The sequence below is a fragment of the Myodes glareolus genome, chromosome 1 (genome assembly GCF_982192425.1).
Source record: "Myodes glareolus chromosome 1, mMyoGla1.1, whole genome shotgun sequence".
In the NCBI taxonomy this organism is placed as follows: Eukaryota; Metazoa; Chordata; class Mammalia; order Rodentia; family Cricetidae; genus Myodes; species Myodes glareolus.
In genome coordinates this window covers 94,541,707-94,566,478 of record NC_142026.1, presented here as the reverse complement: position 1 = coordinate 94,566,478, position 24,772 = coordinate 94,541,707, and the positions used below count along the sequence as shown (strand labels likewise).

At 35.4% G+C, this 24,772-nt stretch overlaps 1 long non-coding RNA gene across 1 annotated transcript; it reads right to left on the bottom strand.

Moving 5' to 3' along the window:
• Positions 1-1,410: 1,410 nt before the first annotated feature.
• LOC125394307 (uncharacterized) lies at positions 1,411-20,281 on the bottom strand. The gene is made up of 3 exons (XR_007230175.3): positions 20,139-20,281; positions 4,221-4,395; positions 1,411-1,538 (listed from the first exon to the last, which is right to left on the bottom strand). It is a non-coding gene; the product is annotated as an uncharacterized LOC125394307 (long non-coding RNA).
• Between the last annotated feature and the right edge of the window lie 4,491 nt (positions 20,282-24,772).

Below are 24,772 nucleotides of genomic sequence, written 5' to 3'. Positions count from 1 at the left end.
CCTGTTTAATTTATTGCTTAGAAATTTAAAAAGTGAAAGTAGCAATAGTAAGGACAATAATAATAACATCCAAAGGTTTTTCTTTTATTCTCTCTAAAAAGCCAGTAAATTGACTGTAATCATATAGACATATTATTGCAACTTACTCTCAGATACTTCTCAATTTTAGACTTTCAACTAACTTGGAAATTCAGAAGCCAAAACCTTTGATATAACAAAGTGAACAGACGACAAAACAGAGAGTTAGTTGGTACAGAGCCTAGATTTGTCTTTAGCAGAGTGACACATCAGGTTCCTAGAGGCTCAGCCTCCATTCATCATAGACAGCATAAGCCCTTGAAGTGTGCAACAATTTGCAGGCATTTTGTGGATTTTCTTCTTCTTTCTTACCCTGTCGGGCCTGTTTATTTCTTTTCTGCATCTTCCTCAGAAATTTAAAGTGCTATAATGTGCTCAGTCAAGATTTATAATGTCACATGGTGAGCTGGCAGAGACCAAAAGAACAAGTGCTTTCCTGAGTTATGATTTTCCTTCACCCCAATTTACTTTCTGTCCCGCACCTGTGCTGATTGGCTAACACCCTTGAGCGCAAATGGCTGGTCACCCATCATGTATAATTCATGCAATCAAAACTTTGCAACTGTGCACAATTTTGAGTCCTGTGTCCTTTGTGTCCAAATGGACTCTATCTAAGCTGTCAAGACTTCCTGAAAATGCACTTGCCCTATGCCCACGAATTAAAGCACTAACAAAGTTGTCCCAATGGTTCTAGAGAGAGCAATTTAATCAGACAGTGCTTTTGATTGGGACTGACTAATAAGTAGTCCTAAGCTTTGTGAGAGATTAAGCAGCAACTAAAACAAACAAAACTGATCCACAAAAGCAGCTCCCTCCACATTAAAATCTTCATATGGCTTACAGGAAAAATATTACAAACTGATTTTCATTGATGGCTTTCTTTTCCAAATAATGAAAGAGTAATGCTTTAGAAAAATGTAGGGGTTGTCATGTAACAGAGTTTCTAAATGCAGCATTAAATTTAATAACTATGTAATTGAATCTAATTCTAATTAATTAAACTACCAAAATGGAAGCATTTGAAGCAACAGGACTTAGAGAGTATGCTATTGCAAATATGCACATGGGTAAAACCAATGGTAATGAGAAAAATTTTCTCATTGTTTTTTATAGATGCATGATTTCCTGATTTAGTATTGCATCCATAATCACATGCCAGTCATAGGAACAGACAATGGAAATATTACAAAATGGTACCTGTTTTCCATGATTCAAGTTTAATTTACTTGACAATTTATTGTTTAATAAGCCAGGTTTCTAATATCAAGCATGACTTCCTTTCTTTAGAGTAGGCCTTAAGTCTAAGTAGACAGCCATTGGTTACCACCAGCATGTGAATGCCATTTTATTTCACCATTGTGATTATTTTGTTGTGGTTTATAGATGTTGTAGTTGAGTAGAACTACTAATTGCTTTCTTCCTTTTGGCAGCTTGCATAGTATTTTCTGGTACCATGGATGCTAGAACCCAAGAAAGAGGATTTTAGATTAGAAACAGCATGCATCAGCCAAGACTTGAGTCCCAAGTGTGAAGTATCTTCAGCAATAGGGGATTAACTTTAAACTCTGAGGGGCCACTGAGCATGACAGGAATAGTTTATATTGTTTGTGAGTCTCTACTTTGATAGATGGTTCAGAAGGTTTCTTGTGCCTGATAAGGGGATTTTTGTTAGTTTGTGGTTTGTATAGTCTATGGTCTAAGGTTCTACATCTTCCTTTAGGATGTGTATTGTGTGTGTGTGGGGGGGTGTATGCATAGACATACACACAAAGAAAACAAAACAATCTTAGCTTGTTGAATTTCTATATTCGCTCACACTCATATTTGTGTGTGTAGCAATAATAATCAAAGAAAAAGATGCTGTTAATTAGAGAGGTGGAAGTAATTGGAGGGAGAAGACTTGTGAGAAACTAGAAGAAAGAAAGGAAAAAGAGGAAAATAAAGTTATTATGTCTTAAATAAAATAAATAAAAATAAAGTGCAGTAAAAGATAAAGTTTAATACATTATCTTGTAATGAAAATGACTCTATATTAAATTCAGAAGAACACAGGAATATTTTCAGGTTAAGTTATATTTAAAAAGGTTATGATCAACTTAATTATAAGGAGCGTATAATTAAAATGTACCATGTGTAAGATATCAAAATAGATGTTTGAAGTTAGATCCTACCGTAAAATAGTGTAAAGGACAAAGACTCTAATGCAAAGCATAGTATGTGAACATCCTATTAAATGAAGAAATACTTGCAAATGTACCTAAGGACAAGTGAAACCATTAAATTTTGCAAGGTGGTCTCTGATTGTTTAATTCATTGCTGATCTTTACTCTATTGATTGAATATCTATTCTTCTCATGGTCCTTAAATTATTATACCATTTCCATGTTTTATATTAGAAAATGCCAATATTTTCTGTAAACGGGTATTTTAACAATAAGTGAGAAAAATGTTTTGACTTTTAGCACATTTCCTTTGACAGAAATGTATTTGATCTGTTTTGATAATAATCTTTTGAGGATGATTACTTTATGAGAAAGTCATTCATGTACTTTTTCCATGTCTACTGGCTCTGGGTAAGGCAGAGCAACTACGAGTATGGAGTCTGCAAGACCTAATACATTGTCATTTAGGGATATTTTTGCCTTAGCAAGGGGAGAGGAGCTAGATTTCTTCATGGTATCAAAATTAAAACAAACAAACAACAAAAAAGCTGCAAATAACTAGTAGGTTAGCACCCCCTTACTATTATATTTGAACAATAAAATAAGAGGCCTAAGGCTTGCAGAGTTGCGTGGATTTCTGTAGTTAATTTTGTGGTTGGGATTAAAATGCTCATAGCTGAAGCTAAATGGATTCTGGATCAGGATGCACTTTACATGGAACACACTTAAAACATTTGGAAGGGAAGTTACAATTGTGATGTGCTCAGTAAAAAAGGTTCCTGGGGTAATAAGAACTTTTCTAGTAAAAAAAAAAAAATGTTGGTTTAGCTTAGCAGTATGTACAATGAAATGTCTCTCTGTAATTAGCTCATTCACAGTCAAAAAAATTTTAAAGAACATTTAAGTGTTTGGTGGTGGAGCCTCTTAATAAAGCTGTGAGGTTTTTGCAGCTAAAGCTGAGTCAAGAAGCCTCTCTTAAATGAGCTGTGGCTTTGCTTGCCACCAGGAAACAGAGATACTGGACAAAAGATACCAAGAAGCTATGCTTGACTCTGTTCTTGTCTGTCTAAAAATCGTTTTTTTTTAAAGCTCTCTCAGGCTTTATGTGGAAATTCTTGCCAAATTTTTAGGCACCTTTAAGTAAATGGATACTGTGCCTTTATTTTTAAGGTGTTGTTTATTCAGCACAATGACCTTGTCTTAATTTTCTGCTGTTTCAGCCAACAATTGTGATTGTGCAGCTACAGGCCTGCTTCTCTATCAGCAGTCTGGATGCTCAGGCTGCATCCTGACAGAAATTCTGCTCCCTTAGGCACCAGTTCTATTGCTGCCACTAAAGGTAGCTTTATCTAAATCTATCCTTCCCGTTATAAATAGGGCTCTGACTTAAGACATGTTTAGCATACAGTAAGTATTTAAGTCCATGCAAAAAAAAAATACATCTGCCATTACAGCTATATCAATAATTTTCATGTGAAATGTACATGTTGTTGTAGCTATAGCTTCTCCTTGGTGTTAAATAATTGCCTAAGGAAGTATATTCATATTGGAAGATCTCTTCCTTTAGATGGAGGATTTACATGGCACAATGTGCACAGTTATGTGTTTACTTTAACAGTGCTACCTTGACTGCCATCCCTTGGGACACACGGAAGAATAAGTCCAACTTGAATTAGCCTCAAGGAAAGAATTCAGAATACAATTGGCTACAACTCTATGTACTTTCACCATACACCTATAGACATCCAGTGGATACTGGATAAGAGTAGATGTTCTCACTGGGGAGGTCATCTTGAGACTTTTGATAGAAATTTTCATGGATATTAAATTTCAAATGCATCTCTTCATCCTTGTCTTAAAATTCATCTTCACATTACGTTGTCTTCTCCTGTAAATTGTATGTTTTTTAATACATCAATCCATTTTCCCAGGCATTAGTAGGTTGTATAGTAATTCCTTAAGTATCTTCTATCTTCTTACCAGTCAGTCAAGTACCAATTTTTCCTCAGGTCTCACTCCAGAATTAAGAAGCAGAAGAAAGGCGTAGAAACAGCTCTGGATACACTGGATCCAGTATTCATTGAGGACTTTGTAGCATCATTAGATGGTAGATTTGAACCAGTCTCTTCTCTCCCATCCGAACTGACTAATAGATCTGCAGAATGAAGGAATTCTGAAAAGCATCTTGCTCAGGTATGGGGTCTATATAAACATGACTACTGCATGTGTTGGTATCTCCTAATTCCTGAGCGGTAGGATTCCAATGTAATTTGAGTTAGAGAGCTAGGAAATTTATACATGGACTTTCATTCTTACCTAAATATTTTGGAATTTGGGAAATTAATCATTGGGACTGAAATGAGATGTGTAAATAAATTTCTGTTGCTGACTTGTTCTATTCTGGAACAGCTAAGAATTAGGCTTATTGTAGACATAAGAAAGTTATAGTGACAAAAGAAAACTATATTTGTGAGAACAGAAAGTCTCCCACGTGAATCATAGATTTACTTTAAAGTGAAAAACCTGATAATGCCACCCCAATTACTTTTATAGACAACCTAGAAGTCAATCACATGATCATAAACATTGTTTAAAGCCCAACTCAGTACATTCAGCATAAAGTTGAATTATGTTTGTTTTCTTAATATGAGAGGAGAAACATGAAATGTTTCTAAACTGTTCCTATATCAAACACATGGTGCTGTATTAACCATGGTTCTCCAGAGTAACAAGGCTAATGGAAAGAATGGCTATATTATATATGTGGTGCTGTATTATAATACATGGTGCTGTATTAACCATGGTTCTCCAGAGTAACAAGGCTAATGGAAAGAATGGCTATATTATATATGTGTGAGTACTACATAAAAAGATTATTAGATTCAATTACACAATACACGGTAGGTATTCCAACAGTGGGCTCAGAATGGAGAGATTCGGGTCCAGTAACTTCTCAGGACATAAGGCTGGATGCCTCAGAAGTCCTGGTGGCAGTAGGGTTCATGAGGAGGGGCCACAACAAATTTCTGGGGAATTCGTTATTTTTCAGTTTGCTTAGGAAGACCAGAGAGTTCCGGTACCCCTAAAAGACAGAAGCAGCAGCAGCAGCAGCAGCAGCAGCAGCAGCCACCGCAACAGCTGAGTAAGTACATTCACTATTATGGAGTGAAAAAGGAAAGACAAACAGCCAGGGTTCTCACTGTGACCTCCTTATATCTAGAACACTGTTAGAAAATATAGCCCAATCTGTGGAAACCCCCCCTTTCTTAGTCAATTCTCCCAATATGTGTCCTTAAGAGACCAGCCTATAATTGTGTATCTCTTGGTTGACTCCATATCTCATTGACATGACAACCAAGATTGACCATAAATACATGAATGAATTTATCAGTTTTATTACTTATGTATTTGTATGGTTTATTAGGTCCTATTACTTCTTTAAAAAAATTTCAGATAATAGTTCTTAAAGGTTTGGAGTCCTCAAACTCAGTATTCTTTCTTTTACAACAAGGATACTGTGGATGAAGTAGTTATTGTCTCACCATGATTAGTTTAATATGGCTCATTGCAATTTCTATAGATACATGATAAAATGAAATTTATTAAACTCACATTTAATAATGTGAAAATTATTTCTTTGTTAAAATATCTTTAATAGAAAACATATACGTGATATATTTTTAGATTAATGTTTATTTTGACCTGCAAATTGTCTCAAGGGTGCCAGTTTTAGTGTATTCTTCAAGTATCCTTGTCTATCTGAAATCCAAATACCTGGGGCTACAAATATAGACAAAAAAGGCATATGTCTAGTGCTCATAGAAGCAATAAAAATTTTCTTACCTCTGAGTTTTGAATGCATGTGAGTGTATGTGTATGTATGTGTGTGTGCATATGTGTATGTGCATGTGTGTGTGTGTGTGTGTGTGTGTGTGTGTGTGTGTGTTTGGGGGGCTCCTAACAAAGAACGATAATATATATGCAATAACTCTTGACTCTCTTCCAAATCACTGTTTCATGTTGCCTCATGTTTTATGTAGATTATGTTTTTGCTAGAATTTTCATTTCCAGACTACATTAAATTTTAACACAATTAGAGAAGAATTGAATTATAAAAATTACTGTTAATATCATTATGTCTTTATAGAAAAAAATTAATGTAATTGTCTCCGCATTTTAAAAGAGAAAATGGAAATGTAATACAAATGAGAGGTAAGGGAAATGATTATTTTCAGTCTAATATAACCATTTGCTGTGTGTGGTTTGCAAATGTTGATAAATTCTTCACAATAATAGTGAGTCACATTCAATAATTATTATTTCTCTTATTAACAGTGAGCAGTGAAAAGAAAAGATATCGTAGGTCTCTAAGTAGATACATTTTTGAATAGCTGTTGAATATCTTTCTTTGAAAACTTCATACGTGTATAAAATGCTTTCTGGTGACTGAAACCCCTGCTGTCCTGTCTGTTTCACTCAGTGTCATTACCTACCCATCCTTCTCCCTGTGGTTCCTTTTCACATTTATACCTTTTCCCCCTTGTTACTCACTGAGTTAAAGCAGGGATAGCTGTGTATTTGGAGCTATCCAGTAGATCCCAGTGCCTCTTCTTTGGTATATAATGTTGAAATACTGGATCTATAACAAGTCGCTGTGTAGGTGGATTTTCCTGTTCTACCAATCAGCTCCCAAATCACCAGACAGAAACTTATTATTTATTTTAAAAGCTCAGTCAATAGCGTAGGCTTGCTACTAACAAGCTTTTATAACTTATATTAACACATTTTTTAAAATTTATGTTCTTTTATGTGTCTGGGTTACCTTTACTTGGTAATGTCTATATTCCTTCCTCTGTATATTCCTAGTTACTCCTCAAAACTAAGTCCTTCTTCTTTTCAGTGTTCTCTCTACCTTGAAAATCCTATCTAGCTATTAGACATTTAATTATATTTTTATTAAGTAAATCTTAGTGACAGATTTTTACATTATAAAGAGATTATTCCTCAGTACTTCACCCTTTTTGTATAAGTAAAAAGGTTTTAACTCTAATGTAGTAAAACTATAAAAAATAGGAGTGATTATCAGGTAAAAATTGCATTTACAATGTCCAGTCCATTTGTATTTGTTATAATTGGAGAAAATACTTCATCATTTATTCTATCTTTTTTTTTCAAAGTTTATTAAATTATGAAAGTTTCCATTTCCGCCCCTCCTCCCAACACCCTCCCACTCCCCCCGTCCCCCTCCTCCTCCCTCTCCATCCCTAAGAGCAGTCAGGCTTCCAGCCCTGTGGAAAGTTCAAGTTCCTCCCCCCTCCCTCCAGGTCCAGGAAGGTGAGTATCCAAACAGACTGGATCCCAAAAATCCAGTATATGCAGAGGAAACAAGTCCCAGTGTCATTGTCAGTGGCTTTTCAGAAAGGCTCCGGGCCAGCCACATTCAGAGAATCCGGCCACATTCAGAAAATCTGGTTGGATCACATGCTCGTTCAGTCCCAGTCCAACTGGCCTTGGTGAACTCTCATTAGATCAGTCCCCTTGTATCAGTGGGTGATCGCACCCCTCGCGTTCCTGAGTTTTTTTTTCATGTTCTTCCCCCTTCTGCTCCTCATTTGGACCATGGGGGGCTCAGTCCGGTGCTCCAGTGTGGGTCTCCATCTGTATCGTCATCCATCGTCGGATGAAGGATCTATGGTGATAAGCAAAATCTTCTTCAGTATGGTTATAGGCCAAGGCCAGTTCAGGCACCCTCTCCTCTGTCTAGAGAACAGTCTGGGGATCTCTGCTTGGACCTGAGATCCCATTTATAATCAAGTCTCTTGTAAACCCTAAAATGACTCCCTTAGTTGAAATATATTCTTCCCTGATCCCATATCCATCCTTCCTCCCTCCCCCTATCTCAGTCCCCGAGTTTTCCCCATTCCTTCCCTACTCCCTTCTCTCTAACCCTCTCCCCTTCCAACAACCCTCCCACCCACGCCCCCATGCACCCGAGGTTACCTGGGACTCTTGTCTATTTCCAATCTCCAGGAGGATAAGTACATGATTTTCTTCAGTTTCACCTTCTTATTTAGCTTCTCTAGGATCTCGAATAATAGGCTCAAAGACCTTTAATTATGGCTAGAATCCACTTATGAGTGAATGCGTACCATATTCCTCTTTTTGGGTCTGGTTTACCTCACTCAGTAAAGCGTTTTCTATGTCCATCCATTTGCATGCAAAATTCAAGATGTCATTGTTTTTTTACCGCTGAGTAAAGCTCTAGTGTAAATATGTTCCACACCTTCTTTAACCATTCTTCTATTGAGGGGCACCTAGGTTGTTTCCAGGTTCTGGCTATTACAAATAGTGCTGCTATGAACATAGTTGAACAAATGCTTTTGTAGTATGATAGGGCATCTCTTGGGTATATTCCCAAGAATGGAATTGCTGGGTCCTGAGGGAGGTTGACTCCCAGTTTCCTGAGAAACCACCACACTGATTTCCACAGTGGCTGTACAAGTTTGCATTCCCACCAACAATGGATGAGTGTTCCCCTCACTCCACATCCTCTCCAGCATAAGCTATCATCGATGTTTTTGACTTTAGCTAATCTGACCGGTGTAAAATGGTATCTCATAGTTGTTTTGATCTGCATTTCCCTGATCGCTAAGGATGTTGAGCATGACCTTAAGTGTCTTTTGGCCATTCGAAGTGCTTCTGTTGAGAATTTTCTGTTGAGATCAGCACCCCATTTTTTAATTGGGTTAATTAGAGTTTTATTGTCTAGTTTCTTGAGTTCTTTGTATATTTTGGAGATCAGGCCTTTATCTTATGAGGGGTTGGTGAAGATCTTCTCCCAGCTCTGACCAAGGAAGTGAAAGACCTATTTGACAAGAACTTTAAGTCTTTGAAGAAAGAAATTTAGGAGGATACCAGAAAATGGAAAGATCTTCCTTGTTCTTGGATTGGGAGGATCAACATAGTAAAAATGGCAATTCTACCAAGAGCAATCTATAGATTCAATGCAATCCCCATCAAAATCCCATCAAACTTCTTCACAGACCTTGAGAGAATAAAAATTAATTTTATATGGAAAAACAAAAAACCCAGGATAGCCAAAACAATCTTATATAATAACAGAACATCTGGAGGTATAACCATCCCTGACTTCAAACTCTATTACACAGCTACAGTATTGAAAACAGCTTGGTACTGGCATAAGAACAGAGAAGTCGACCTATGGAATCGAATAGAAGACCCAGATATTAACCCACAAACCTATGAACCCTTGATTTTCGACAAGGGGGCTAAAGGTATGCAATGGAAGAAGGAAAGCATCTTTAACAAATGGTACTGGCATAACTGGATGTCAACCTGTAGAAGAATGAAAGTAGATTCATATCTATCACCATGCACAAAAATCAAGTCCAAATGGATTAAAGACCTCAACATTAATCTGACCACTTTGAACCAGATAGAAGAGAAAGTGGGAAGTAGTCTACAAGACATAGGCACAGGAGACCGCTTCCTAGGTAGAACCCCAGTAGCATAGACAATAAGAGAATCAATGAATAAATGGGACCTCCTGAAACTGAGAAGCTTCTGTAAAGCATTTATTCTATCTTAATGGGTTCAAAGTCCTGTATCTAAATTACTTCTTATCATAACTAAAGAAAACTATAATTATTACTATCTAGTCTTCAACTCCATTAAAGACCTCAAATATAATATAATATAATATAGTAAAATATAATATAATATGATACAATATAGTATAATATAACATAATATAGAATAATAATATTACCTTAGTAATCAGGAAGTTCAGAGCAAGCAATTTAAAAAATTAAAAGAAATGACAGACAGTTGGCTACCCGGACATTCACCCAAGTTTCTTCTACACTGTTGGGACATCTGTCTTCAGTTTGTAAGTATAGATTATCTCACACACTTTTCTGTGAAGTAGGAATTTTTGAAGGACTGACCTCTCTGTCCTGGAAAAGTTAGGCAATTGCTTCTCTTTGTGTTTTGAAAGCATAATGAGGTAGGAGAGTCTTCTATCTATCTGTTGCTTTCATTGATTAATTAATAAAGAAAGCTGCCTGACCTGATAGGTCAGAACATAGGTAGGTGGGAAAGACAGAACTGAATTCTGGGAGGAAGAAAGCAGGGTCAAGAGAGCCTCTGCCATGAAGCTGCCAGGTTAGACATGCTGAATATTTCCCTGTAAGCCACGACCTCATGAAATACAGATTATTAGAAATGGGTTGAGTCAAGGTGTGAGATTTATCCAATAAGAGGCTACAGATAATGGACCAAGCAGTGTTTAAAAGAATACAGTTTCTATGTAATTATTTTGGGGGTAAACTAGTCGGGATCCAGGCTGGTATGCAGCCTGCTGATCCTTTTACAGCATATTGTACGCAATTGAGGCAAGGGCAGTTTCTTGCAAAATGTCTATCTTTTGACAGAAAGAGAAAAAAAATCGATATGGAGAGTCTCTGTTGCCCTTCATCCTTTTTTGAGGTAAATTGGTGCTGCCAGGAGCAGGTGTGTCTCACTGTCATGAAAAGTTTTCAAAACATTTTGAATGGTGTATTCTGTAGGTCTTTGAAGTGTTTGAAGATAATCTACATAGCTAAACTATATCTCTGTATGACTATGACCTTGAAAACACACCTAATATTACTATCATGACTGTAAGTTATGCTTGATAGTTATAGATGGCTAACTTTTAACCTGTATTTATTATCCTAAGTAGTTTTTTTTTTTTAGGTGAAGAGTTTATTGAGAGATGGGGAAAAGGGAGTGAGGAGACTTGCCTCTGGAGAAAGGAGCAGGAGATGAGAAGAGAAGAGAAAGAAAGAGAAAGAGATTCTAAATAACTTTTAATGACTAAATTTTTATATAACCATTAAAAGTGAATGGTATAGGTACAATACCTTAAATAAGAATACAAACATATATGCAGCATAACAAAAATAGCCTTAAGTATGTATCAATATATAAAAATCCAACAATGAAAATATTTGAAACTACAGATTGTTTAAAAGTAGACTCAACAATGCACTTTTTGATCTCATAAATTTTATCCTATATCCTTTTCCTTCAGAAAGAAATCATTGAATCTAACTTCTTTACTTATCTTTTTTATACAACAACATTAACAACTTGTAATCAACCCCCCTAAACAATGACAAACATCTATAACCCACCAAATAACCAAAATCATCCACAATATCTCTTCAGAATATGGGCCTTATGTTCTCTATATTGCTTCCTGTTGTCTGGGGGTGCTAGTATTTGCGGGTACCCTGATAAAATTAAGATAATGGTCAAGTCCTGGCTAAAGTAGTCTGTGAGGCTGGACCATCTCAGCCAGAGTTTTATAGCTGTTTTGAATGCAGAACTTTGAGAAAACTGCAACAGAGGCATTGTGAGAGGCTGGACAACTTGGGTTACTTGCTTACTTTGGAGTCTGATTCCCTTTCTCTGAAAGCACACAGACATTTAAAGGTTACATTTATATCTGCATTAATGCAAGTAAGTATGGAATGTGTGGTGTGCCCAAGTCAGTTAAAGACAACTTTTTTTTTCATATTTGAACAGGTAAATCACAACTGTCACCTTTTTAGGTCCATTTGGACTATATAACCAAACTGTAATATAAGTCTCTATTGATGTCATATGAAAGAATGACATATAATAATAAGTTATGAGGACTCTGTAGTCAACAATATTTATCATGTTTCATCTCAACTCAGAACTGTTTTGTGGGATTAGATTACACATCTCTTGTTTTGTAGGGTTTTTTTTTTTTGGCTTCCTCCCCAATGTCTGTAACTAGGACACTCAGGAGCATGACTTTCCTTTTGTGGAGTGGGCCTTAAAGCAATCATGGTTTAGTTAATTCCTTCCATAAAAATTGTGCTAATATTCCACTAATGGTTACATCTTGCTCAGCAGGTTGACACTATAGCATATAGTGTTCACAGCTCGGTAACACTGTTGGTATTTTTTCTCCATATTGTAGCACAAGTTCTAATAGGCCTTATTAAGACTATTACTATGAGTAAAAGGCTCGAGTTAGATATTTGGAAAATGCTGAGGGATTAGAGAGTTGAAGGAGCAAAACTACAGCCACTTTACCTCTCAACTTCATAGCCAAAAAAAGACTGAGTTCCCATTTTCTCCCACCTTATCACTGACTCTCTCTGCCCAGCAGTTGCAAGGAGCCACTTGTTGGTCCTGGCTGCCAGACTAGCTTAGATCCAAAATAATCACACAGGAAATATATTAATTAATGGGCTAATTGCTTGGCCCATTAGCTCTAGCCTTTTTATTGGCTAACTCTTACATCTTAATTTAACCCATCTCCATTAATCTGTTTATTGCCACATGGCAGTGGCTTACTGGCAAAGATTCAGCATGTCTTACTTCGGTGGTGGCTCCATGTCATCTCTCCTTGACTCCACATTCCTCCTCTCAGCATTCTGTTTAGTTTTCCCCACCTAGCTCTGTTTCCCTATAGCTCTGTTATAGACTCAAAGCAGTTCCTTTATATATTTACCAATGAAAGCAACACATAGGCAGAAGAACCTCCCACACCACTCAGCCATGTCACTTCCTGTGTGTATGAACAGACCTCTAGACCTCAATTGTTAGCTAGTGGATTTTTTCACCCTTTGAATTTAGGTAAGCTTTATTTGTACAACCAAGATATCATCATGCCATATCAGCATTACAAATGTTTGTGACCTGGGAGAACACCTCCAGGTCAGTTTCATATAATAATATGAATACCTCTATATCAGTTTCATATAATAAATACAATGGGGGAAGAATAGGAGTAAATCTTAGCCAGTTACACAACTGACAGATCATAATATCCAAAGTACACAAAAACTCACAAAACCAAACACCTAGAAGGACAACCCAATGAAAACACAGATCCATGAATTTGAAGGAGAATTTTCAATAGAAACAATCCAAATTGCTAGTAAACATTTTAAAAAGTTTTAAACGTCATCTGCTACCACAAAATTCAAATTCTAATTCCTTTGTGACTCCATCTCACTCTAGTCAGAGTAGCTATCATAAAGAAATAAAATGGCAACCATCTTTGAGGTAATTAACTGTTGGTGTGAGCATTAGCTGGTGCTCTTATTACAGTGCTACCATATGACCTGGCTGTATCACCCCTGAAAGACTCTGTGATCTACTATAGATATGCTTGCTCAAGCATGTTCACTGATGCTCTACTCACAGTAGCCAGGAAAAAGGACCTGCCTAGATTTCCACCAACTGATATTTAAATAATAATTATATAAATCAATTTCTCTATTTGTAGTGTTACATAATATATAGATTGATAGATAAATAGTAGAGTAGAATTTCATTTATAGAAAATGTAATTATTAATGTACAAATAATTAAACAACATGGCAAAATCTTATACTAGCTCATGCTAATAAAGACAAATGCCTCATTTTCTTTCTCATATGTGGATCCTATCATAAAATCATTAGGTCTACTTGGGATACTTTTACAAGACAAGAAAATTTAGAAGGGTCATTGGGATAGTAAATTCCTTAAGGGAGGGGAATGTCAGAATGAGGTGATATGAAGGTAGAGAATGGAAATATTAGAGGTCAAAAGTTTATCGAGTGAGTGAAGAAAGAAGGAAGAGAAGGATAATGTAAATGTGTATAAAAAAACTAACACATGCCTTAAATTTGTAGGCAAAGAGGAGAAATAGCCATAGCAATAAATAGAGTTAGAGAAGGAGACAGTGGAGATAGAGGTAGAGATGGAGATGTAACCAGATAGCAGGGCTGAAAATCTTTCTTCTAAATATCTATTAGTCATTAAGCAAAAACCGCATTTCCAGGAATGAGAGACCTCCTTAAAATCTCTCACTCAGAGGGAGACTTGCTACACAACATACTTTCTTGCAAATCTTTTTGATAGTCTATCAAAACTAGTAGATTTTTTTGGCTTGTTTGAGTTTTGATTCTGTTATACTTGGTCATGTGTATTCCAAGAAGCTTCATACTAACTTTAGAGTCTAGACTCCCCTTCAACTCCTCATCCTTGTGCCCTCATCTGAGTTCTGAGATTATAGGAATGGAGCCCCATACTCACCCTGAGATAGTCTCATTTTAAACATTGGACTACCAATACTTGTGGATGTTTTCTACTTAAGAAAATTGCTACAATCATCTAATGCTCTATTATAAAACATGCTACTTAACTATGGACAGTCTATTTTGAATTTCCAGATGGTATTTTATAAACTTTCTTTTTGAGTGTATGAATCCGTACATTTCCAATCATGCTAAATTTGAATAAGCATGCATGTGCATGCAAAGGCCAGCGGTTGTCAACAGGATACGTTATTACACAGACATGCAGTATTATATGCATTATATATTTTATTTTTTAATAAACTAATGATAGATTTTTTGTAGAAATGATCAAATTCCATAGGGATTCTATGAGTGTAATTTTTTTTATTTTCAATATTACTGTCTCAAGCACATACAGGGTATCCTAAAAAATTAGTAAAAACAATGTTTTTATAATTTTTAGTGATTTCTTAAAAGAGTATAATAATCATTATAAGCATAATTATGTAAATTAAATATATGAATTAAAATTAAAGACCTATTTTTATATTTCACCATTCACCAAAAGAAATGAATAATTAGAAAACCCTGGGAAACTTGAAGGCTCACTCAATTAAGTCTCAGTTCATTTAAATTAGATTTTTGCTTATTTCAATTAAATTTCTGTTCATTTCTAAGCAAATGTGCCAAGTTAAAAAATATTTTTAAAGAAGATAAAGATTGTAAAATCACTGAAGGGGGTTTAGATTTAATAATTTTGATGCTTGCATACCATAATGCTAAACATTTTGCACATAGTATTTACAATACTTTATAATATAATAACAGTATATATAATATTCATCTTCATGCAACTTCTGGACATTTATTGATTCCTTTCTTTCTAATTTGGACATCTTTCTTAGCTTCATTAACTTTTATTTTTATTATATTTAAATATTAGCCGTTCTCATTTAGTATTTCTCCCAGTATTAAATTTTCTCTTTCTTTGTTTCTCACTATATATAATGTTGTATATTAAAAACATGATTATCAAAGAGCATTTCTGCTGGGACACAGCATTAGGTTAAAAGGTTTCTACTTTCATAACATTTTAAAGTTATTAATGTCTTCATACATGACTTGTTAACAATGGGAAGTTTCTGTGTTTTTATCATTAATCTTCTAACTAGGAAATTAATATAAAATGACTAACTTTAATCTACATAAAATGGTTTTAGCTTTGACTCTGTATTAAGCAATATATCAGTAATATACTCAGACATGGTATACTCATGTCACCTTACTTGACATAAAATAAACATGTTGAATATTCATTTATATTTGACTGTATTTTTGAAATTTTTTCACTATTTCTGTGAATATAATTTTCATCTCATAATTTTATCTGAGATTAATTTATGTTACTATTGATATCAATGATTTTTTTCACTTTATTGCTTGTAGTATTAGGTAGTTAGATGGGTAAAATATATTTTGTTTATCTACTTACTCATAGATATAGAATAAGTACCATGATTGAGAGAAAAGGGCAAAGATCCCTATGAGGGAGTTTCTGCAAAATAAGCCTGGTCCAGAAAGGACTATTAAAAAACTAAATTATAAAAGATAAATAAGACTTCTTTAATACTGGAGAATGAGTAGGTCCTAGGCTATCCCAAAGTTTTCAGTTTTCTGTGTTAAGAGGGGATTGTAAATTTGGACAGTGATGTGTGCAACTTAGCAATGACTTTCTTCCAAAAGTTGTTCCTCTGCAAAATCCAAACCTCTAGTCGATTCAATCAGCAATCAGAACTTCTTTCAACTGCAGGGCAGGGAAACAACCCCAAAAGAGGGCAAGTCACAAATAACAACTGCCATTCCCTGGCAGGTGGTTCTTCTCTTACCTCCCTGCCTTCACTTGCAGTATGCTCAACAAACTTCCCTAATACTCTTATATAACTTGGGTGAATTCTTTCATAACCGTTATTCATCACAGATGCTGGAATTTGAAGTTTTCAGTTGTTTACTTTTAACAAATCCAGACTAGGAGACAAAGGCAATGTATTCTGTAATTTAAAAGAAGAAAGAAGAGGGGGTAAAATCACAAAGTATGAGTTCTTAAAAAAAAATCTCTTGTTATCCAATACTCAAATAATTTAACACTGAAATGAGATTCTTTTTTTTTTTTAAGAAAACAGCTTTGAATGTATTTCTTTCATTGTATTAGGCGGTTTCACAGTCAATGGAAATTTTTTAACTCTTTTCTTTTACTTCGAAACAATACTCTAAGGGATATAATTTAATATAAACTTTGACTTTTCATTTAAAGTTTGCAGTAGATACACAAAAACTACTGTCTGGTGATTTTGATCTTCTTTTGATGAGAGAATATTTGAGCACACGAATTTAGGAGTTTTTCTAGACTGTTCAAGGTCCACAGTTTAAGGCTATTTACTGTCTTTATTTCTAAAGGAAATTTGTGTCCAAGGAAAGATATGCTCTGTGGCTATAGCTAGCAATGGAGGGTGATGGGCTTATCTTTCATGACCATTATAAAGTATCTTGTGCTATAGAGCATCTGTGGTTATGACGTGTTGACTCTGCAGAATTCAGCAAAGCACTGAGGGAAAAAAAGCTTTTTTGCCTCAGTGTGGAACCACTGGTTTCTGCTAAACTGCAGAATTCTTCAATTGTCTACCCTATTTGAAACCTGCATTTTCAAGTGGTAGTAATAACTGTGGGACCCCTGATAGGTCAACCATGCCTTAGTTATTGGCCCCACACCCATGAGTATATTGGCAATATGAATTGAATTAGACGAGTTGTTACAAAAAGAAAAAGAAACAAAATTAAAATGGGACTGTGGTATATACAGACCCAGGTACAGTTAGGGAGATGGGACAGAGTGAATATGATCAAAATAAATTATATGTGTATATGAAATTCTCAAATAATTAGTAAAATCTGTATAACAATAATGGAATAGACATAGATTTTGTTACTTAGTTATTTTTATAGATTATAGGGCCCATGCTGTTCTAGACTCCAATTGGAATACATAAAAAATTACCCGAAAACAATTATCATCATACACAATATCTACATTAAGCCAGTGTGCTTTATAATCTAAGTTAAATGTTTATACCTCTATGTCTTCAAGATATTACAAAGGTCCACTGAAAGTAAAGGGGATCAAGAGTAAAGCTTATCGTGTATAATCGGGCTAATCTCTTTCTCCAATTTAGAAATAAATAGTAGAAGGGATCCAAGTGAGTAAGTTTATCTTTCTAAAAGTCTCAGCTTACTTGTTGAGAGATCAAGGAGGATTTCCCTCCTCCTAATTCTATATCTTCCCTGATCTTATCACAAAAGCAGGTTACCAAGGTTGCTTTCATTTTTATGAGAAAAGCTCCTAGCATTCCCTTACATTTATGGGGTATTGTAAACTCAAGCAATGATCCATAAACTGAAAGAGTCTGTATTTTCAGTGGGATTTTAAATAAATAAACCATTTGAATGTCTCTTAGCTTTCTCTTAGATCCTCTGTTTCTCTCAATCTGTACAAGTAAGACCATGTATATATCCTTCTATTCTTACCTCAGACACCCAATACCCATCACCCAATCTATACAACAGCAAGACAGTATCACTGTAAATATTAGTGTTCCTTCTTTAATGATCAAAAACAGCTTAAGCAATTGTACCAAGCTTGTTCATTTAGGAAGCCTATTTTTCTTTTAGTATCAACTAAATATCAGTATTATTTCAACTCTGATGTACTACTTTAAGGAAATCACAAGGAATTAAATTTCCTAAGAGAAAGTCAAGAAATGGAGGCCATCTGGAAATGTAGGCAGACCTTTCCCACCTGTAGATTCCTCAAGACATCATGGTTATGGCATCTCCAACTATTCTTGTTTATTTTAGGAGTTTTCTGTAAACCTCAGCATAGCCTAAGAGGGTGTTAAAACACTGAGCTAAACCCCTAACTCTTTGGGACTTACTCATCCTATAGCTGGTGTTTGAACCAATCCCTTGTATAGTCTCTCCTGGGACTATGTCCCAACATACTGGGATTTAAATCCCTCTTTGGGGTATCTCTAAGTTATTTTTACTGTCCTCTAAGAGGCTCTGCCATGATCAGGATTAATGGAGTACAAGCTTTCCTAAATGTCTCCAGTCTTCTATTAGTTTTAATTCCAAGATAAAAGTACACTGGCAGCTTTTTATTCTGATGATCAACATGATTCATGAAGTGATTTACTAGCTGGGCTACTAAATCTGTTCCCTCAGAAATGTCTCTGTCTACAGTAAGTAAGCATGAAGGGAAATAGGGTAGAAAGGATGTGATGAGCAAAATATAGATAAAAGTAAGGATACAAAATGACAATAAGAAAGTATGGAGCAATGTTAAGGAGTGAGAAAAGGAGAACTAGAGCTGGCATGTGGAGCTAGGCTCCTGACATACAGGGGAGCTCTAGGCAATGGTAGTAGACAGCAGAGTTGATGGCAAGGATGCTATGCCATGGTGTAAAAGCTACTGTCATTGCTGTAGCCCACAACCAAGTGACTCCACACATGTCTGGATGGTTTTCCGGTGGTCAGACATTAGTGGAAAGAAGAAGCATGCCTTCAGTCTACTTTTAAGTTATTTTTCTATAGTTGCGAGCTGGGTTAGACATAAAAGATGACCAATGTTATAGATTGCCTTTCCTAACTCATACCTACAATTTGGAATTATTCTTTAGGGGAGTATGTCAAATGTTTAAGAAATTAAGAATATAAATTGTAGTTCCATACTAGCAGCCTTGCCAACTGACAATGGTGGATATTGGGAGTTAGTGTACACCTGCTGGGATTTTCAGATTTTTATTCTTGGAACAAGGCATTGTACAGGAACAAAAGAACAGTATCAAGGAAAGCAAGAAAATGTCTCCTGAAGGAACCCTTCTCACAGGGAGGAAGTGAGCTGAGTAGGAGAAAGTAAAGAAGTTGGAATAGTGGCAGAGGTACATAGAGGATTAGGGATTTTGTGTTTTCTTTGCAAAGTATCTGCTTTCTGGGTCATTTGCATAACATGGACTTTTGCTGTATTCACTGTTCCTGTATATGGTCTCAAAGTGGGTGGTATTCTAGTCTGTTTCTTTGACAACAGATTTTTCTCATATGCTAATTTAGAAGGCTTTGTGAGAGATCTGTATCTAATGCTTGACACTCCTTTCCAGACTCAGTAAAGAAGACACCAGCAAAGGAAAAGAGACATGACTTGGAAACCTACATCTAATGCAAGTAAAGAATGGATTGGAAAGGCTGTTTGATCCCAGTTGACTGTCTTGGATAAATGATCATGGTGTTATTTGTAGATAATAGGAGAGGAATAAGAAACATTGGAGGACAAGTGCAGTGGCATGGCTATGTGTAGGCCTTGTTTATTTTATGTTATCTTTTTCCCTATTATGTTTTTTGTTTTGTTTTGTTTTGCTTTTTTACCCAAGACAGTGATTAAGGAGACTACAATCTGGGTTTAACTCTAACTGTTGAGGTGTATAACCACATTAGGTGTGAAAGAATAGTGTCAGAAAAAGTTATTAATTTTTCAATTTTAGTCCTTGAAAGATCTTTTTAAATTTAACTTCTTGTCTTATAAACTATTCTATAACCAACTTTGTCATGCACTGATTCTGTTTTTCTCAGACAATATGATAAATTTTCTATTATATTCTTTAGAACACTTAATATTAAAAATGTATATCATTATTTTTCAACTTCTGGCTGCTTCAGTAGGCTGTAACTTTCTTTTACATACCAGGAATTAGTCTTGTCATTGAGAAATATGTGTTGCCTTGTTTTGCTGCAGATGAGAATGAATACCACTCAGATAACCATAACTGAAAAACCAAAGAAATAAATCCATTTAAGTGTGGCCTGGTGACCTAGTGATTTGTTGGGCTTACTTACAAAACCAGGGATGATGAAATGAGGAGGTACACCACAGCACACAAAGCAAGGGTGATGTCATCATCTCATAATTGTTACATTCATGGAATGTTGACTTCAGTTAAATGTCAGCTTCCTATGTGCTCTAGAGCACACTGAAGACCATGTATATCAGGGAAGCAGGAGGGCAATGTCTGAATTTAGAATGCAGATCCCGTGACTTTCTCGTCTTCTAATATGACTAATTATTGCCTTATTACCATGGCAATGGATGTAGTTATCCCTGGATTTGAACCTTATTAGGTCATAACCACAGGAAGCAGTGTTTTAACCATACAGAAATTTCTGCTGCATGGTCTGTGATGATGTTAGGCCCAGAGGCAATCACCACTATAATAGTGCCCTGTCCACTGCCCAGGTTCTCTTTATCTCTGTCTATCTCTTCATATCTTTGTCTATCTGACTCTCTACTGTCATTCTTCCTCTGTCTCTATCTGTATATTTTTATCTAAAATGGACATTGGCTGTATCTATAATTAGATATTGTAACTTTGTTGAGAAGCTTATTACAAATGAGCAGTGTTAAAGATCATAGAGGAGACGCCACTATTGCTTTTTTCCCTGGTTACACACTATTTTTAAGGAATGTAAAGGCTCACCATTGTTTACACATATAATTTGAAATCACATGTGAGAGGAGGGAATAATTTTTACAGTCATCCTGTCTGAAGATGGAATGAACACAAATAAATGAGAGTTGCAGGTAGCTGGATTTTATTGAAGTATGTTGGGGAAAAGCTACTTCTTTTTGGTAATGCATGATCTACTTTACAGGTTTTTAAAATTGCCATTACTTAATATTTTAAAAATCTACTTTTGTATTGTCAAAAGATTGAGATTTAAGTCATATTGATGTTTCTGATACCCAAAAGACCAGAAGTTAATGTAGAGGCTTTATAGGAGTGAAGAAACTCATACTCTTCTCTCAACCCTTAAAAGTTCATCCAAATGGCTTTAAGAACCACTGTACAGAACAACAACCCTCAGGACAGCCATGCACCCTTGGAAACTTTATAAAGCTTGGCTGATTATACACCCTGACACGTAGATCCTCTTTTCTCATTGTCTGTTTTTAATACATAAGAGTTTCTTCTACAATGATCTCTTCTGTTAGAACACCCTGGTCTTTTAAGCCCTACACAGAGAGAGTTGGGATCAGGGTAAGAAAAAAAAAATCTAGTCATCCTGACAGCTGGGTGACTAAAAGCAATCTGACTACAGACACATATTGCAGATAACACATTAAACTTATTTCCCTATCCCACAAGAGGAACATCTTCCATGTAGCCTAAATCACATGTGTCTTGCTCCTCTACTTCTGTCACATAAAATAAGTGACATACTTAACTGAGCCTGAATATTCACAGAGAAGGGCCCTTCATCCTCTCAGAAACCGTAAAGAGACTTCTAAGTTTGTCTGGAAGGACTGAAGTCTCTCACTTTAAACACCTGTTGTATTGTGCTGCTTGTCTGCCTGCAGTGAAATTCTGACCATGACTTTGTACCTTTCCCTCCAACCCTCACTTCCCTCTTCCTCAAGTATAACACCTTGGGACATATCTACCTCTTAAGGGTACCACACTTTTCCTTGTAAGAAACTCTCTTCATCTCCTACTAGTGATCTGTTTGTGTCTAAATTCACCATTGGAGAACATTTAGACTGGAAGCTTAGGGGAAACCAGATTAGAACCTTTGGTGACATGTTCATAATTGGTTCCAAGGAAATTAAGAGGTAAGTAACAGGAAATGATAACAGATTTTCTGAAGTATCCTTGGGTATCTTCTATAAATGAGAAATACTAAAGGAAAGGAGTTTGAAGAATTTGGGAATTATTTTGAAAAGCTGCTAGGGATTTGAGCATGAGGTTCTAGAATTTCTTCTCCTAAATAACTTTGGAGACCCTAATGACCCAAAGTTCCAGATCATTCGCAAAATGACTTTGATTTTCTATTATTAATTTTTTATTTAAATATATTAAACATAATAAATAAATACTTTGAAAATGCAATTATGCATTATTATTTTATAATACCTATTACTATTTTACAGCATTTCCAATGTTGTTTACATTACAGTGATAATTTTCTTTAATCACTGAGGCTTTTCAGTGATTTTCTAAGTTTAGATAATAGAAATGTATTTATTATAAAAGGAGACTAACTGGAAAAAAGAATAGGCAATGTTTTAGTTCAAAATAAAGGCACCCACAAATATATCCATGTGTATGACTATTAATAGAGCATTGATAGACAATACCTAAATATTTTATTGAAGTTTTATAATTTGGGAGATTTTTAGATGTTATAGTCATTGAAAATTGTTCTTCTGAAGAGAAGTGTAAAGTGATATGAGTATATCTTAGCAATATTTTAAAAAATCAAAACGCTTAAATAAAAATCAAAAGTAAGAATATCAAATGAAAAATTACACAAAATTAAAAAGAGAAAAGGAATCAAGACTACCGATCTGGGGCTGCTGGAAGTTCCCAAAGCCTAGAGACAAACATGATGGCATAATTTATCTTAAAGTCAGAGAGGTAAGCAACTGCTGACCTTCGTACACATTCTAGTGTATTACATTAGGTCTTAAAACTAATTGGGATTTCACAAAATTGTTCACAAAGATTGAGAGTTGTAAATTTTAACAAAATAAGCATATCATTATCAAGAAAATCAATATACCAAAAACACTGCACTGAACAAATGCATAGACACTGTATTGGAAGTTTGGTGATCTTAAAATAGGAATTTTCTTATTATTTTCTACAGTGAATATATCTTTGCATGATTTATTATATCTCTGTGTGAATGCTTTACAGAATAAGCTGAACATATAATTGCATTTTAAGCATTACATGTAAACATTTCCAGATACTTAATATGCTAATACTATCCCAGTATGAAAGGTAAAATGAAAGAAATGAACATCCATATACAGGCCCACTGAATTAACCCTATTAAAGGAAACAAGTTATATGCACTCACACAGGAACATATTTTAATTGAATTGTTTGGAAAATAATGTGAGGAAAGATTATTTATTGAAAATAGGAGGTCATAAAAATATAATTGAAATAATGTTTGTAAACTCATAATTTGGGGAGCACATTTGAATAGTTTGTGTAGATATTTTGAAAACTTAACGGTGGAAGATCTTGATATGGATATATATGGATAAAAATCTGGTCTGACCTAAAAAAAATGATAGCAACTCCCGACAGTAAGAAAACATGAGGGATGTGTAGGAATAGATAGTGATCACAGTTGTAGAAGATATGATGGAATGGATACTTATGTCAACATCATGAGCAGGGCACATGCTCCTAAAGAAAACTCAATGGAACTATATTTTGAATTCTTTTACTCAGAGAAAACCCTTTGATTTGGAATATTTTCAATGGAAAATGCTAAGAGGGGTTAGAATCACCACATTTCACTCCATGCTTATTTATTAACTATGATGATGAACATTGATCTCCACTTGACAGAATCTAAAAATCACCCAGGAGACAAGCCTATGGGCATATCTGTGTAGATGTATATATCTTGGCTTAGACTTTGGTCATGCCTGTGAATGGTTATCAAAAATTAGTTTAGTGAAATGAGAAAACCCACCTTTACTGCAGGAGGTGACACCCTCCAAAGGAATGGGATCCTGAATTGAAAGAAAAAGGGAACATGATCTGAGAAGCTCCATCTTCAATCTCTTGTCTCTGACTGCCAATACAGCACAATGCAATGTGACCAAATACTTCAACTTCTTGCTGCAATGGTATCCCCACCATGACGTACTATACCTTGGAACTATGGGCCAAGAAAAACCCTTCATTACTTAACTTGTTTCTTGTCACATACACAAACTTATCTGAGTTAATTACCCTCCATTTTCCATTTACTAACTTGCCAAGGCATGTGATACTCATTGTCTTTAATTATCTAGTAAGAATTCCCATTATTTGAAAGAATAAAACTGCATCATTATAACTCTTTCTTTCCCCTTTCCTCTTACTTTGCAGAGGACATCAGAGAAGCCCAAATAGATCACTTAACTTGTTAGCTGTGGTAGAGTACTTTTTAACTTTTTGAGACCAAACCCTCTCTAATACACTGTGTCTCTGCAGGTGCAGGCACACAAATGACAAAGTAGCACCATAGACATGGTAAGGGTGGAAAGCTAATATCTCATCACTGTTGACACAAGAACAAATGAAGTGCAAGGATCCTGTGGAGACAGAAAAATGGATCTAGTTGCCAATCAGCTGCATCCTTAAGCTAGTCAAATTCATGGGTGGAAGTTATTATATGTCTCCTTTAAACTCTTACATTTGTGCCTGTCCTGTGAACTGAAATTACAAGAAAAGACCCACCGTGTGAAGATTCTATAAGGCTCATAAATTAATTGGAACATATGTGATTGTGGAGAGTTTGAACGTTGTAGTTCTA